The 13,728-nt window shown below is 46.6% G+C and overlaps 1 protein-coding gene across 2 annotated transcripts in view; it reads right to left on the bottom strand.

Annotated features, from left to right (window-relative positions):
• The window catches only part of TTC12 (tetratricopeptide repeat domain 12), a 195,327-nt gene extending 185,717 nt beyond the window's left edge, over window positions 1–9,610 (bottom strand). For both annotated transcript variants that reach the window (XM_073656991.1, XM_073656990.1), the window contains exon 1: window positions 9,515–9,610. The gene's annotated coding sequence lies outside the window, so the exon portion shown is untranslated. The remainder of the gene's footprint in view (window positions 1–9,514) is intronic.
• Window positions 9,611–13,728: the final 4,118 nt, after the last annotated feature.

Below are 13,728 nucleotides of genomic sequence, written 5' to 3'. Positions count from 1 at the left end.
TGTATTAATATGCGTCTGTGCCCTGGGCTTTAAGAGCCTGACCCGAATTAATACGTCATTGCGATCGCTCGCACACAGGCTGTGCGGGCGCGATCGCCGCCGGGTGTCAGCTGATTGTCACAGCTGACACCTGGTATTATGTGCAGGGAGCGGTCCCGCACCACTCCCGGCACATTAACCCCTGCAATGCTGCGATCGAAGTCGATTGCAGCATTGCAGTGGCTAAGAGGAGGTGATCGCGATACTCACCTCCTCTTCCGCTCTCCAGCACTGTCTGCCGAGGCTTCCCGGATGTTACCATAATGACCCAATGTTGTCATGACAACATCCGGGTCACCAGACAGCAGGAAGATTTTTTGGTCATGCGCAGTGCATGACCAAACTATCTTCTCCCTGTGCAGCGCTGATAGCCTGTATAGCACAGGGATGGTGCTGCATTCCTGTGCTATGCAGGCGATCAGAGTAAAAAAAGTAAAAGTCCCAGAGTTGGACAAAGTATAAAAATAAAAAAACTGTCAGAAAGTGAAAAAAAAAATGTAAAAAAATTAGTAAAACTATTTTTAAAAAAATAAAAAAAATAATCCACCAAAAATAAAAATATAATGTACCCATCAATAAATATTATTATGAAGAAAAAAAAAACAATAAAAGTACACATATCTGGTATCGCCGCGTCCAGAACGACCTGACCTATAAAACTGTCCCACTAGTTAACCCCTTCAGTGAACACGGTAAAAAAAAAAAAAAAACGAAGCAAAAAACAATGCTTTATCATCATACCGCCAAACAAAAAATAGAATAACACGCGATCAAAAAGACGAATATAAATAAAAATGGTACCGCTGAAAACGTCATCTCGTCCCACAAAAAACAAGTGGCTATACAGCTCCATCAGCCGAAAAATAAAAAAGTTATAGCTCTCAGAATAAAGCGATGCAAAAAAATATTTTGTTCTATAAAATTTCTTTTATTATGTAAAAGCGCCAAAACATAGAAAAATGATAAAAATGTGGTACCCCTGTAATTGTACTGACCCAAAGAATAAAGCTACCTTATCAATTTTACCACACGCAGAGCAGAATAAAAAAAATTAAAAAACAAACAATTCCTGAATTGTTGGTTTTTGTTTATTCTGCCTCCCAAAAATCGGAATAGAAAGCGATCAAAAAATGTCACGTGCCTGAAAATGGAACCAATAAAAACGTCAACTCATCCTGCAAAAAAAAAGCCATCACATGACTCTGTCAGCCAAAATATGGAAAAATTATAGCTCTCAAAACATGGCGATGCAAAAACTAGATTTTACAAAAAAATGCGTCTTTTAGTGTGTGACAGCAGTCAATCATAAAAACTCGATATGATTCTGGTATCTCTGTAGTCGCACCAACCCGAAGAATAAAGTTGTCTAATCACTTATATCACACAAGGAACGGCGTAAAAAATTAACTCTTGGGTTAGGGTTGTGCTAGGGTTAGGGTTGTGCTAGGGTTAGGGTTGTTCTAGGGTTAGGGTTAGGGTTGGGGTTAGGGCTAGGGTTGGGGTTAGGGTTAGGGTTGGGGTTGGGCTAGGGTTAGGGTTGGGATTTTTTTCAAAAGTAAAAAAAAAAAAAGATGACGATATGGCAACTAGTGTTGAGCGCAAGTTTGCATCTGGTGCTCGGGTATGCATTGAGTATCGTGGGTGCTCGAGTGACATGCTTGAATCTCCGCCCCATATGCTTCGCGGCCAACAAAACCTCGCGGGGATTGCCTGTCATGTACGAGCGATCCCCGCATGTTTTTTTTTGGGTGTCTAATAATCGTGAAACATGCGGGCGGGGACTCGAGCAGGTCACTCGAGCACCCTTGATACATGGTGCATACCTGAGTACCCGATGCAAACTCAAGTAGCGAGCACTTGTGCTCAAGACTAATGACAACTTATTCAATATGATGACCTAATGTTATCAAATTCTGTGTCGTACCGCTGGGTTCAAATTGTTCACTGTACCCCTTGATAAAATCCTTGAGGGGTGTAGTTTCTAAAATGAGGTCAATTGTGGGGGGTTTCCACTATTTAGGCACATCAGGGGGTCTCCAAACGCAACATGGCGTCCTCTCTCGATTCCAGCCAATTTTGCGTTCAAAAAGTCACACAGTGCTCCTTCCCTTCTGAACTCTGCTGTGTGCCCAAACACTGTATTTTCCCCACATATGGGGTATTGGTGTACTCAGGAGAAATTGCACAAAAGTTTTTGGGGTCCATTTTGTCCTGTTTCCCTTGTGAAAATAAAAAAAATTGGGGCTAAAACATAATTTTTGTGGAAAAAGTTTGATTTTTTATTTTCACTGCTCCATGTTATAAACTTCTGTAAAGGACTTTGGGGGTTCAGGGTGCTCACCACACATCTAGATAAGTTTCCTGAGGGGTCTAGTTTCCAAAATGGTGTCACTTGTGGGGGGTTTCCACTGTTTAGGCACATCAGGGGCACATCCGCTAATTATTCAAGCAAATTTTACAATGTCGCTCCTTCCCTTCCAAACCCTGCCGTGCGCCCAAGCAGTGGTTTTCCCCCACATACAGGGTATCTGCTTACTCAGGAGAAATTGGACAACAAACTGCATGGGGTAATTTCTCCTGTTACCCTTATGAAAATGCAAAATTGGGGGCTGAAAAACATTTTTGTGGGAAAAATGTGAAAATTGTATTTTTACGGATCAATGTTATAAACTTCTGTGAAGCACCTGGGGGTTCAAGGTGCTCACGACACATCTAGACAAGTTCCCTGAGGGGTCTAGTTTCCAAAATGGTGTCACTTGTGGGTGGTTTCTATTGTTTAGGCACATCAGGGGCTCTCCAAACGCAACATGGCGTCCGCTCATTATTCAAGCAAATTTTACAATCAAAAAGTCAAATGGCGCTCCTTCCCTTCCGAACCCTGCCGTGCGCCCAAGCAGTGGTTTTCCCCCACATACAGGGTATCTGCTTACTCAGGAGAAATTGAACAACAAACTGCATGGTGTAATTTCTCCTGTTACCCTTATGAAAATGCAAAATTGGGGGCTGAAAAACATTTTTGTGGGAAAAATGTGAAAATTTTATTTTTACGGCTCAATGTTATAAACTTCTGTGAAGCACCTGGGGGTTCAAGGTGCTCACCACACATCTATATAAGTTCTCTGAGGGGTCTAGTTTCCAGAATGGTGTCGCTTGTGGGGGGTTTCCACTGTTTAGGCTCCCCAAATGCAACATGGCATCCGCTAATTATTCAAGCAAATTTTACATTCAAAAAGTCAAATGGCGCTCCTTCCCTTCCGAACCCTGCCGTGAGCCCAAACAGTGGTTTTTCCTCACATATGGGGTATCTGCGTGCCCAGGGGAAATTACACAACAAATTTTGGGGTCCATTTTTTCCTGTTACCCCTGCAAAAATAAAAAAAATTGGGTCTAAAGTAACATGTTAATTTTTTTCTTCCACATTCCAAAAATTCCTGTGAAGCACCTGAAGGGTTAATAAAGTTCTTGAATGTGGTTTTGAGCACCTTGAGGGGTGCAGTTTTTAGAATCGTGTCACTTTTGGGTATTTTCTGCGATAAAGACCCCTCAAAGTGACTTCAAATATGATGTGGTCCCTAAAAAATGGTTTTGTAAATTTTGTTGGAAAAATTAGAAATCGCTGGTCAACTTTTAACCTTTATAGCTCCCTAATAGAAAAAAAATTTTGGTTCCAAAATTGTGCTGATGTAAAGTAGACATGTTGGAAATGTTATTTATTAACTATTTTGTGTAACATATCTCTCTGATTAAAGGGCATAAAAATTCAAATTTTGAAAATTGCAAAATTTTCAAAATTTTCGCCAAATTTCCGTTTTTTTCACAAATAAACGTAAGTGATATCAAATACATTTTAGCACAATCATGAAGTACAATATGTCACGAAAAAACAGCCTCAGAATCAGGGGGATCTGTTGAAGCGTTCCAGAGTAATTACCTCATAAAGTGACAGTGGTCAGAATTGTAAAAATTGGCCTGTCATTAACGTGCAAACCACCTTGGGTTGTAAAGGGGTTAACGTCCATACTGAAATATTACATGTGCTAAATAAAATATATTTTGGCTTCTGGAATTTTTATGGCATTTGCAGGGTAAGCATCCTTTTTTTTTTTCTTCCAAAAATCCAAAAATGAACCATGCCCTGAAAACCTTTTTTAATTTTTTTCCCATAGACTTCCAAATAGCAATTGAAACATTGTAGAAAAACACATGCAGAAATGACAAAATGATACAATATGAAAAGTATTACCACCAACACGCCTGACAAAAATACCATAAACAGGATCTAAATGGTATTTTATTAAAACTTTTTTAAAAATACTGAAAGAAAAATGTGTGTGAATAAGGACCAAGGGGTATTTTTTTTTTGCGTAGTAGAAACAAAAAACATTTTTCATCAGTGTTCCGTGTTCTGGAATGTCTTAAAGGTAGTTTTCACATTGCCTTAAAACTCCATTTATAGCGTATATATTATATCTACAACAAAGGGACCGGTCACCAGTCTACTGGACTAAACGTAGATCACAAAATCTCTAAACTTCTAAATTTGAGTCAAAAAGTTCTGAACTTGCTTCAAAAGGTTTAGGCTACATTCCCTGGATGAGCTTTTGGTGAGTTGTTGACGATGTGTTTTTTTGCAACGTCAAAAAGCAGCATCTTACAGTTCTAGCAAAGAGGATTGGATTTCTAGAAATCTCATACCTACTGTGATTCTTTTTAACTCTGCATAAACTGACCTGCAGTGCATATAGTTACATAGGTTGAATAAAGACCTAGGTCCATCAAGTTCAACCTTCCTCCCCCAATTGTACATTTAGTAAATTTCTGTTGCGGGTAAGCTGAGTTTTCTGTGCTGAATTTCCCATTAGACTTGCATTAGGTGCAGAAATTCCTCTGGTAAAAAATTCATATGTGTTTTTAGAACTTTTCTGCGCCGAAAATGTGGCGCCCCTAAGGGTTCAGTCGCCACAGAGGTACTGCACCTCACCCAGAGGTGTGGCATCTCCTTCTCTCAGGTAAGGATGGATTGCTGCCCGGGACCCTAACACCTGCACTCAACACTGCACTACTCCAGGCTGGCTGGAAGGGCAATATGCACTGCTTTCTGCTGCCCCATCCCTGGCTGGAGTGGGGGGAACCAAAGTGAGGGGGAACCATGTAGTGGGTGTGGGTGGAGGACGCAGACCAGGGGAGCACTTGAAGAAGATACATATATATATATAGGACGCCATCTTTTAGGCAGCTGAAGGGAGAGAGTCGGATGGAGAGGGAGTGAGAGGACGTGAGGAGCGGAGGCTCTTCAGGAGCTCCGTTCGGGAGGCAGGTTTGGCCTGTCATGCCCAAGACTGAGAGAGGAGTGGGAGCAGGAGGAAGGCTCCACATCCGCACCTAAGCCGCTGAAAAAGGGCACCAAGTAAGGTCCGGGAACTCCAAGTTGCCCAGAGGGATCCCAAGGTACCTGATTGGGACTTTGTGTGGCGGGGCGCAGGGCAGAAGGGAGAGACCCAGCGCGGGAAGTCGGCTAAGAAAGGAACATACAGCGAGGGGTCCCGTTAAGTGCTCTTGAGATACTTGAGGGAGTGCTGAACCCCTGCCTGGTAAACGCAGCGCGACGTGGGAGGCTGACACCTGTACAGTGCAACCTTAGGAACCTAATAACTGAGTAAACTCGGACGACTGCACCCCACTGTCTCTGTCAGTTATTGCTGCTGCGTTATCGCTCTTGCACTACAACGCCCAGCATCGCCATCTGCACCTACGCGGCCCTTGAGCTGAGCTCTGCCTGTGGAGAGCTACACCAACCAAGCTGCCCTAACCAGGGGTGGATTAAGAGTAGCAAGGGCCCCGGGCAGTTTAGACGGCATGGGCCCCCCCACACACACACACCTGATGTATCACATGACTTGTCACATGATCCCCCTTTGATAGATCATGTGATAGTTCACGTGAAATTAATTCTGCTCAATATTAACGTATTAATTATAATTATTTTTTTATATTAATTGTATGACTTAATATTGAGCACAATTAAGTATGCGGACATTCCCCTATGTATGTAGGATCTCATACTGTATAATATGAGCTTTCACATAATCCTCCTATACACAGCAGGAGGCCGCACGGCGCACCCCCAGATACAGCCGGGGGCCACACGGTGCCCCCCCCAGATACAGCCGGAGGACGCACGGCGCCCCCCCCCCCAGATACAGCCAGAGGACGTACGGTGCCCCCCCCCAGATACAGCCGGAGGACGCACGGTGCCCCCCCCCCCCAGATACAGCCGGAGGACTCACAGTGCCCCCCCCAGATACAGCCGGAGGACGCACGGTGCCCGCCCCCCCAGATACAGCCGGAGGATGCACGGCGCCCCCCCCCAGATACAGCAGGAGACCGCACACACACAAACACACATATACAAAGACAAATACATACACGCATAGGCTGCGTGCCCACTGTGCGTTTTTCAAGCGTTTTTGCCACGTAACTTCCGCAGCGAAAACGCTGAAAAAACGTTTGGTACTACGTGCCCCATGTTCCCCAATGATAATCCGCATGTGCTGTGCACATGCTGCGGAAATTTCCAATGCGGATTATCATTGCAGAAAAAAACGCAGCATGTCCATTAATTTTGCGGACACGCAGCGTAATTGCCGCCATTGACTTGCATTGAATCGCTTAATATCCGCATGACTACATGTGCACACGCGGATATGAAGCGTTTCAATGTGCGGATGGTACCCGGATTTTGAGAAGAGGAGGCTCTCATCCAGACCCGGGTACCATAGTACCTGTAAAAAAAAAGAATTTAAAATAAAAAAAAATAAAGATTATACTCACCTTCCGATGGCCCCTGGTCTCCTCAGCGATACGTCCGGTCTGTTGTATGCGTTGCCGTGGTGTGAAAGGACCTGCCATGACATCATTTAGTCATGTGACAGGTCACACGACAGCTGATATCGGCTGTCGCATGACCTGTCACATGACTAAATGACGTCATGAAAGGTCCTTTCACACCACCGTGAGCCGCTCAACACACCGGACGCATCACCTAGGAGACAGGGGGCCATCGGAAGGTAAGTATAATCTTTACTTTTTACCATTCTTATTCTTTTTTTTAACTATTACTTGGTCACACTATATATGCCGGTTGCATGGATTTATATAGTGTGACCAAGTTGTCAAGCACTTTTCCAAGTGATGCTAAAATCGCTTGGAAAAGTGCTTGATAACCCGCATGCAGAAATGCATGCAAAGACGCTTCACAAACGCTTCTACCTGGCGGGAAAAACACATGTAAAATCTGCATGTGTTTTTCCTGCCAGGGAGAAGCGGAAAAAATATGCAGCATTTCTGCATCGTGGGCACTTAGCCTTAAACACATTTGAAACACAAAAATACATATAAACAGACATATCACACAATGATATCTGCACACACTGACACATCACTCACCGTCCCCCTGCTCGGCTCCAGTCGTCCAGCTCCTCTCTGGTGGTAAGAAGCAGGGCACACTGCATGACGTCACGCTACCAGACACTGCCGCACACAGGGCCGTGTCTTCTAGCTGTGATGCGGCCAGGCCAGCACACGTGCGCACGAACGATATGCAGATATGCGCACACATGCACACGGTACGCAGATATGCGCACAGACACATGCATACGTACATATCTTATAAACACATAAAACTGTCCTGTCCAGCAGCTCCTCATGCATGTCTCAGTGCAGGGCCGCCGGCATGTTACAGACATGGCCCTGGACCATCAGAGGGGCCCACTCGCCGTTGGGGCCTGGGCTGCTTCTACAGCATCTGTGCAGGACCTCTGGCGCTGCTTGATTGCCGGCACTTCACCTGACATGGCCGTGCGGTTGTGTCTGGTAGTAATGGCGCGGCAGGGGCAATACACAAGCACAATTATAGGCGCAGTGTCGCCCCTGCCGTGTCATTAATACCAGACACAGCCGCACAGCTCACGGCCATGTCAGGTGAAGTGCCAGCGGTCCTGCACAGGGGAAGCAGCCTGGGCCACGACAGCGAGTGAGCCCCTCTTATGGTCCACAAATACATAGATATACACACACACATATATATATATATATATATATATATATATATATATATATATATATATAACACACACACAGTGCACATGGACTTACCCTTTCTGTACATGATGCAGGTTCTTCCATCTTCTCTGTGGGGCAGCCTCCCCTCCTCTTGAGGCCCGACTGCAGAGCTCTGGTGTAATTGCAGGGCAGGAGGGGGAGAGGGGAGAGGTAACATTCAGTCCCGGGTAGGGGGCAGGGAGAGCAGTGGCCATGCTGTAAGCTGGCTCTGTGCTCTGCTGGAGGCCGAAGCAGGTGAGCGGAGCCTCCTCTCCTGCACTTACACAGTCAGTTGCTGATGAGTCATCCTCGCAGCGTCGCTGGACACAGCAGAGCAGATAACATCTTCCAACTCCCGGGCCCTCCTGTCACACATTATAATGAGGTCAATCCGGCCACAGGCCCCAGGGAGCCCCGGGCCCCATGGCAGCCCAGGGCCCCGGGCGGTAGCCCGGATTGACCTCATTATAATCCGCCTATGGCCCTAACATCTGCTCCAGAGGTCTGCAGCAGCGCTGGTACCCATTACCGGGAACCACAGGTGGCGTCACGAGACAAAACTATTATTCATCCCTTCAAGCAACAACCCCTTTTTAAGAGTGACCCCAGGGTATGGGCCCGGGAGCCATTCGCCGTGACATCCCACAGAAGGTCAAGGCCCAGGTACCGAGTCCCCCCCCCCTATATCCCTCTGGGCAAGTCAGAAACGCATCAAACAGACATTTAATAATCCACACCTAAGTAATATGTCATTAAAGTTTTGTCAAAGTAAAAAAACAGGAAGTATCAAAAACAAAGCTGCTTCATTTAAAGTATGACACACTACAGACAAAAAACGCAGCGTGAAAAACGCGATGAAAATGCACACAAAAACGCAATTAAAAAACGCAAGTAACCTAATTTAAATAATAGGTGCCGAAATGGTGCAGATATTCTGCATGGAGATAAGCGAACCCGAATTTAAAAGAGAGAGAGAATTTTCCAGCTCCAAAGTTTGGGTCCTTACACATTTCAATGGGGTGCGGGTTCAGCTTCAAGCTCGAGTAAAGTTCTGGTACCCAAACCTAACTTTGGACTAAACTTCGGGTTTGGTACCAGAACCTGAACTTCCACGAGTCCGCTCACCCCTACTTCTGCAACATCAAAAACGCACCAAAAGCTCATCATGGGAACGTAGTCTTAAACTTGCCTTAAAAAGTTCAAAACTTGCCTCAAAAAGTCCCAAATTTGCCCCCCACTAAAAGTTGTTAATCTACGGCCAATGCTAAAAAAAACCCACAATTTCTGAGAAATTTAAAAGAAGGCGAGAAATAAAACCCTAAAATCTCAAAATTTGAATTTGTAATTAAAAGCCGAATGCAGTAAAGATATTTACCAGAAGCAGCAGATGAAGTGTGCACCGTCCTGCTCTCATGCACGGCAGTCGCTCACTGTACACTGCTGACGGGCGAGTTCTGCCGCCTAGCAACATGTAAACCAAGCTGAGGCCTAGCTCTGACTTACAGCTCGCTCCTCCCTATTGTGTTGTTTGCCTCCTTAAACCCATGCCCGGCTTTCTGTGTAAGCTTCACTCCTCACTTTTCACACGGAGATGACATCTTTGTCACACTTTAAGGGGTTGAATTTGGGATTCATTGCGGTGATTTCATAACCAGTCAGAGGCCTCATCCAGATGTCTGTTTTTGACATTCGTGTTTTTCACAGAAACAATAACTATTATAAGATAGGCAGCCCATACACTGTAGGTTAAAAGCCCAAGCATAGACATATTGTCCATACAGGCTTACAGCCCAAGAGTGGCATATCCAGTGGTAGCGTAGCGTAGTTTCCCATCATACGAAGGTGACCTTGTCGTGGTTGATGGGCACACATAAATTGGCCAAATTATGCGCAAAAAACCTTCATTTTTCAAAGTGACTTTAGTCTAGATACAATATTTCTTATATTTTCATGTATGGAGTGCCGAAGTTCTTTTTGCAACTGTTCAGAGGAACAGTCGGGGAGTAGAGTCTCATTAGGAGATCTGCTCCACGGTTAGGGCCAAGTGTGAAGGCCCCGGAGGGGAGCAGGTAGTAGGCTCCGTTCTACAGAAAGATACCAGGGGGTATGGCGCGTGCAGGACGGCACCCGTACGCCCCGCATCTGTCAGAAGACCGAGGGATCGCTGCGGCATTCTAATCCCCAGGAGGGTCAAGTAGGTCCCGGATCCAATGTACAGGAAGGACTTCAGAGCACCCGAGCGGGATTGAGAGTGGGCAGCGCAGAGCAGGAGGGAGAAGGACCAGAGTAAAGACGGTCAAAATAGGAACACGAGAAAGTGGGGTTCTGCCAGGTATTCCCAAGTTGCCTGAGGAAGGATTGAACCTCTGCCCTGTGAACGCAGCACGGCGCGGGAGCCCTTTACCTGTTTAGTGCACCTGTGAAGTGTCTAAAGAACTGTGAGTAAAATCTTGGATGACTGCACTGCACTGCCTCTGTCCATTTCCTTCACCGGCACTACAACGCACTGTTGCAACTCTGGTGAATCTCACCAGACACCACAGGTGGCGTCACGACAAATCCAAATGCCTTAAAAATAACCCCCTTTTGCACTGACCGCCCTGGGTCACGGACCAGGCCAGCCACTGTGATATTCCCCCTATACCGGCAACCAGAGGCTCGGCTGCCGAGTACCCCACGGCCCTGGGGGCGAGTCACATTCATTTCAATGCATATATAAGAATGGAGTGTTAACAATAGTTTTCTTAGGTAAATATACTAAATATAGTTGGGGAATTTGTGCAGATTCCCGCCCCGCTGACATCAAAAAGTTGAATATTTTTCTGCAAGTTGTAAAAAAAAAATTTGAAGTAAAATGAAAAATGTAGGGGGGCTTCAAAGTTACATAGAGCTTGACTGATTTAGCACATTTTATACCACTTTTGTACCTTGCATTGTCAGGCACCATATTTGTTAAGCCCTTTTCAAGATTTATGAGTATTGCATTCTATGCTACATACTACACTGATACATTTTATTCATCCCAAGGGAAATTCTAGTATCGTATGGTATGTACCGCAGAGGCGCACCAATTGTATGATATATTGATATTAATAAACCTCCCTGATGTGTAGAAAACTTAATATTCCTATATTGAGGAAAGAAAACACCAGGAAAGTGTGACCTGAAGGCTCTGTAATTCAAGACATGAAAAAACGATGCAATTCCTAAATAAAGTTCTATGTACAAGAGAAATGACTGTAGGATGGACACAACAGACTAAAGTGATCAATGGAAGCAGCCATGCTTCAGGCCTGACTGCACATGTCTATAAACACCGATGGGACTCTATCGATAACTACTTTGTAGTCATTTATTAGTCTCTGAGAAATTAAGGGAAGACATTATCCTTTATTCTCATGTCAGTGGTAAGACCGTTGACATTAATAAATGGGGCCTATCCATTATTATGGTTGATGTTTTTCTGTAGAGTAAGAATCCCGTTGCTTAGGACTGTCGGGAAGAGTTTATACAGCGTGCTAATTATTTGGTAATGAGGTTTGTAGCTCAAGCTTAGGCACAAGCCTATGTTGCAGTCATAGGCTGAGCGGTCTATAAAATTGACCTCAGACATGATTGTGACGCCCTCCCTGAGCGGTGGGGTACCCGGAGCTGAGCCAATGTAGGATGGCGGTGTGGGATGTCGTCGTGGCCACGACCTGGTCTGTGCCCAGGGCTGTCACATGAAAATAATGGGCTTGTTGATGAGTGGTTATTCGACTACGCCACCTGTGGTTTCTGGTGAGGAGCCACCAGCGCTGCAACAGTCCTCTGAGGCTGATGTTCTGGCAGCTTGGTTGGAACAACTCCCCACAGGCGGAGTAGGCCTCAGGGCAGTGTCGGAATGAACTGAGTGGAGGGATGGTGGGTCAGGGCCGCGCGGGAATAACCAAGCGGAGACGGTCTTTGAAGTCATCCAGGTTTTACTCACTTTAGTGAAGTAGCCACTGCAAAGCTTCTCTCTGCCTCCCGCGGCGCGCTGCGGCCACCAGGAAGGGGGTTCAGCACTTCCCAGGTAGATCAGGAGCACCTGTCAAGACCCCATCAGTGTGTTCCTCTCCTTCTCCCTCTCTTTCTCCTTCTCCTCCCGCTTGTGTCCCTCCCTGGGATCCACTAAGCCCCGGGCTTTTCCAACAGTGACGTGAAGTACACAGTCCGATATCGGGGGCCGATCACCCCTCTTGCAGCAGGAATCCCTCTGGCTTGGCCAGAGTGAGGAATACAGGTGGCGACTCCGCTCTGTCCGCATCCCCCTGGGATCCTATCTCCTCTACTCCCCTCCAAGGCCTTCTTAGAACGGGACCCTGACCGGGCAGAGGCAGTGGTTAACTCTGACCCGCTCCTCATCTCAAGGCCTGAGAACGAGGACCGTGAATCTTCAGCCAGCTGCAGACTCTTGCTGGACCCTGACAGAAGACCACAACCAAAGGACCTTGAATTTAAGATGGCCGTTGGTTATATATGAATCTATAAGTGCATCCTAAAAGTGTGTCCTCCACCCTCACCCACTACATGGTTCCCCCTATCTTTGGTCCCCCCCCCCATCTCCTCTATCCCAGAACGGGGCAGCACCCTGGTGCATTTAGGCCCCCTGCAGGACAGTAGTGGTGTAGTGTTGAGTGTGAAGTGGGGTCCTGGGTGATGCTCCATCCTTACCTGGAAGAGGAGATACCACACCTCTATCTGAGGTACAGTACCCCTGTGGCAAATGAACCCTCAGGGGCACCACATGATCCTCTAAATGCAGTGTTCCCTAATTCCAGTCCTCAAGAGCCACCGACAGGTCATATTTTCAGGATTTCCTCAGTATTGCCCGAGCGATGGAATTATTTCTTGTGCAGGTGATGGAATTATAACTTGGGCAATACTAAGGAGATCATGAAAACGTGACCTGTTGGTGGTGTGGCGCCCCTGAGGGTTCGGTCGCCACCTATAGAGGGGGAACTATGTAGTGGGTGGGTGGAGGACGTAGATCCTAGGAGCACTGGAGTAGAGGTATAATAGGAAGGAACCATTTTGGTTCAGGCAGTCAGTGAGAGAGTTCAGTTCCAGTCAGTCAGACTGAGGTGCAGACCGGGGGCAGAGGCTCTGTATGAGCTCTGCTCCACAGGCAGGCCCTGCCAGGAGGCCTGAGCATGGAGAGAGGAGAGGAAAGGGGAACAGGAAGGCTCAAGGAACAAGGAGAGAAGGGACCCTTGGGGTATGGGCCGTGCAGCAAGCCACCCGTACGCCCGCCGCTGCCAGGAGGTAGGGGGGTCAGGCCAAAGAAGGGGAACTGGGCCAGCAGAGACTACAGGACTCAACTGGGAACCGGAGGCTGCAGCACTTCAAGTAAAGCAGGCTGCCCACACCAGCCACCAGGAAAGTAGCCACATAGGGCCAGGGGACGGAACACACGTCGCCCGCCAAGGCCCGAGGACACTGGACAGAAGTGCCGCTAGGTGTGAGGTACAAGGTGAGAGGCCAGAGAGGACACACAGAAGGGGGTCCTGCTAAGTGCTCCAGAGCTACCTGGGAGTCGATTGAGCCCCTCACTCGGTAAACGCAGGA

This window comes from Phyllobates terribilis, unplaced genomic scaffold, assembly GCF_046119375.1.
Source record: "Phyllobates terribilis strain yellow unplaced genomic scaffold, ASM4611937v1 Scaffold_12__6_contigs__length_324123572, whole genome shotgun sequence".
Classification (NCBI taxonomy): domain Eukaryota; kingdom Metazoa; phylum Chordata; class Amphibia; order Anura; family Dendrobatidae; genus Phyllobates; species Phyllobates terribilis.
The sequence above is the reverse complement of the archived record's forward strand: the minus strand, read 5'-3'. Positions and strand labels throughout refer to the sequence as shown.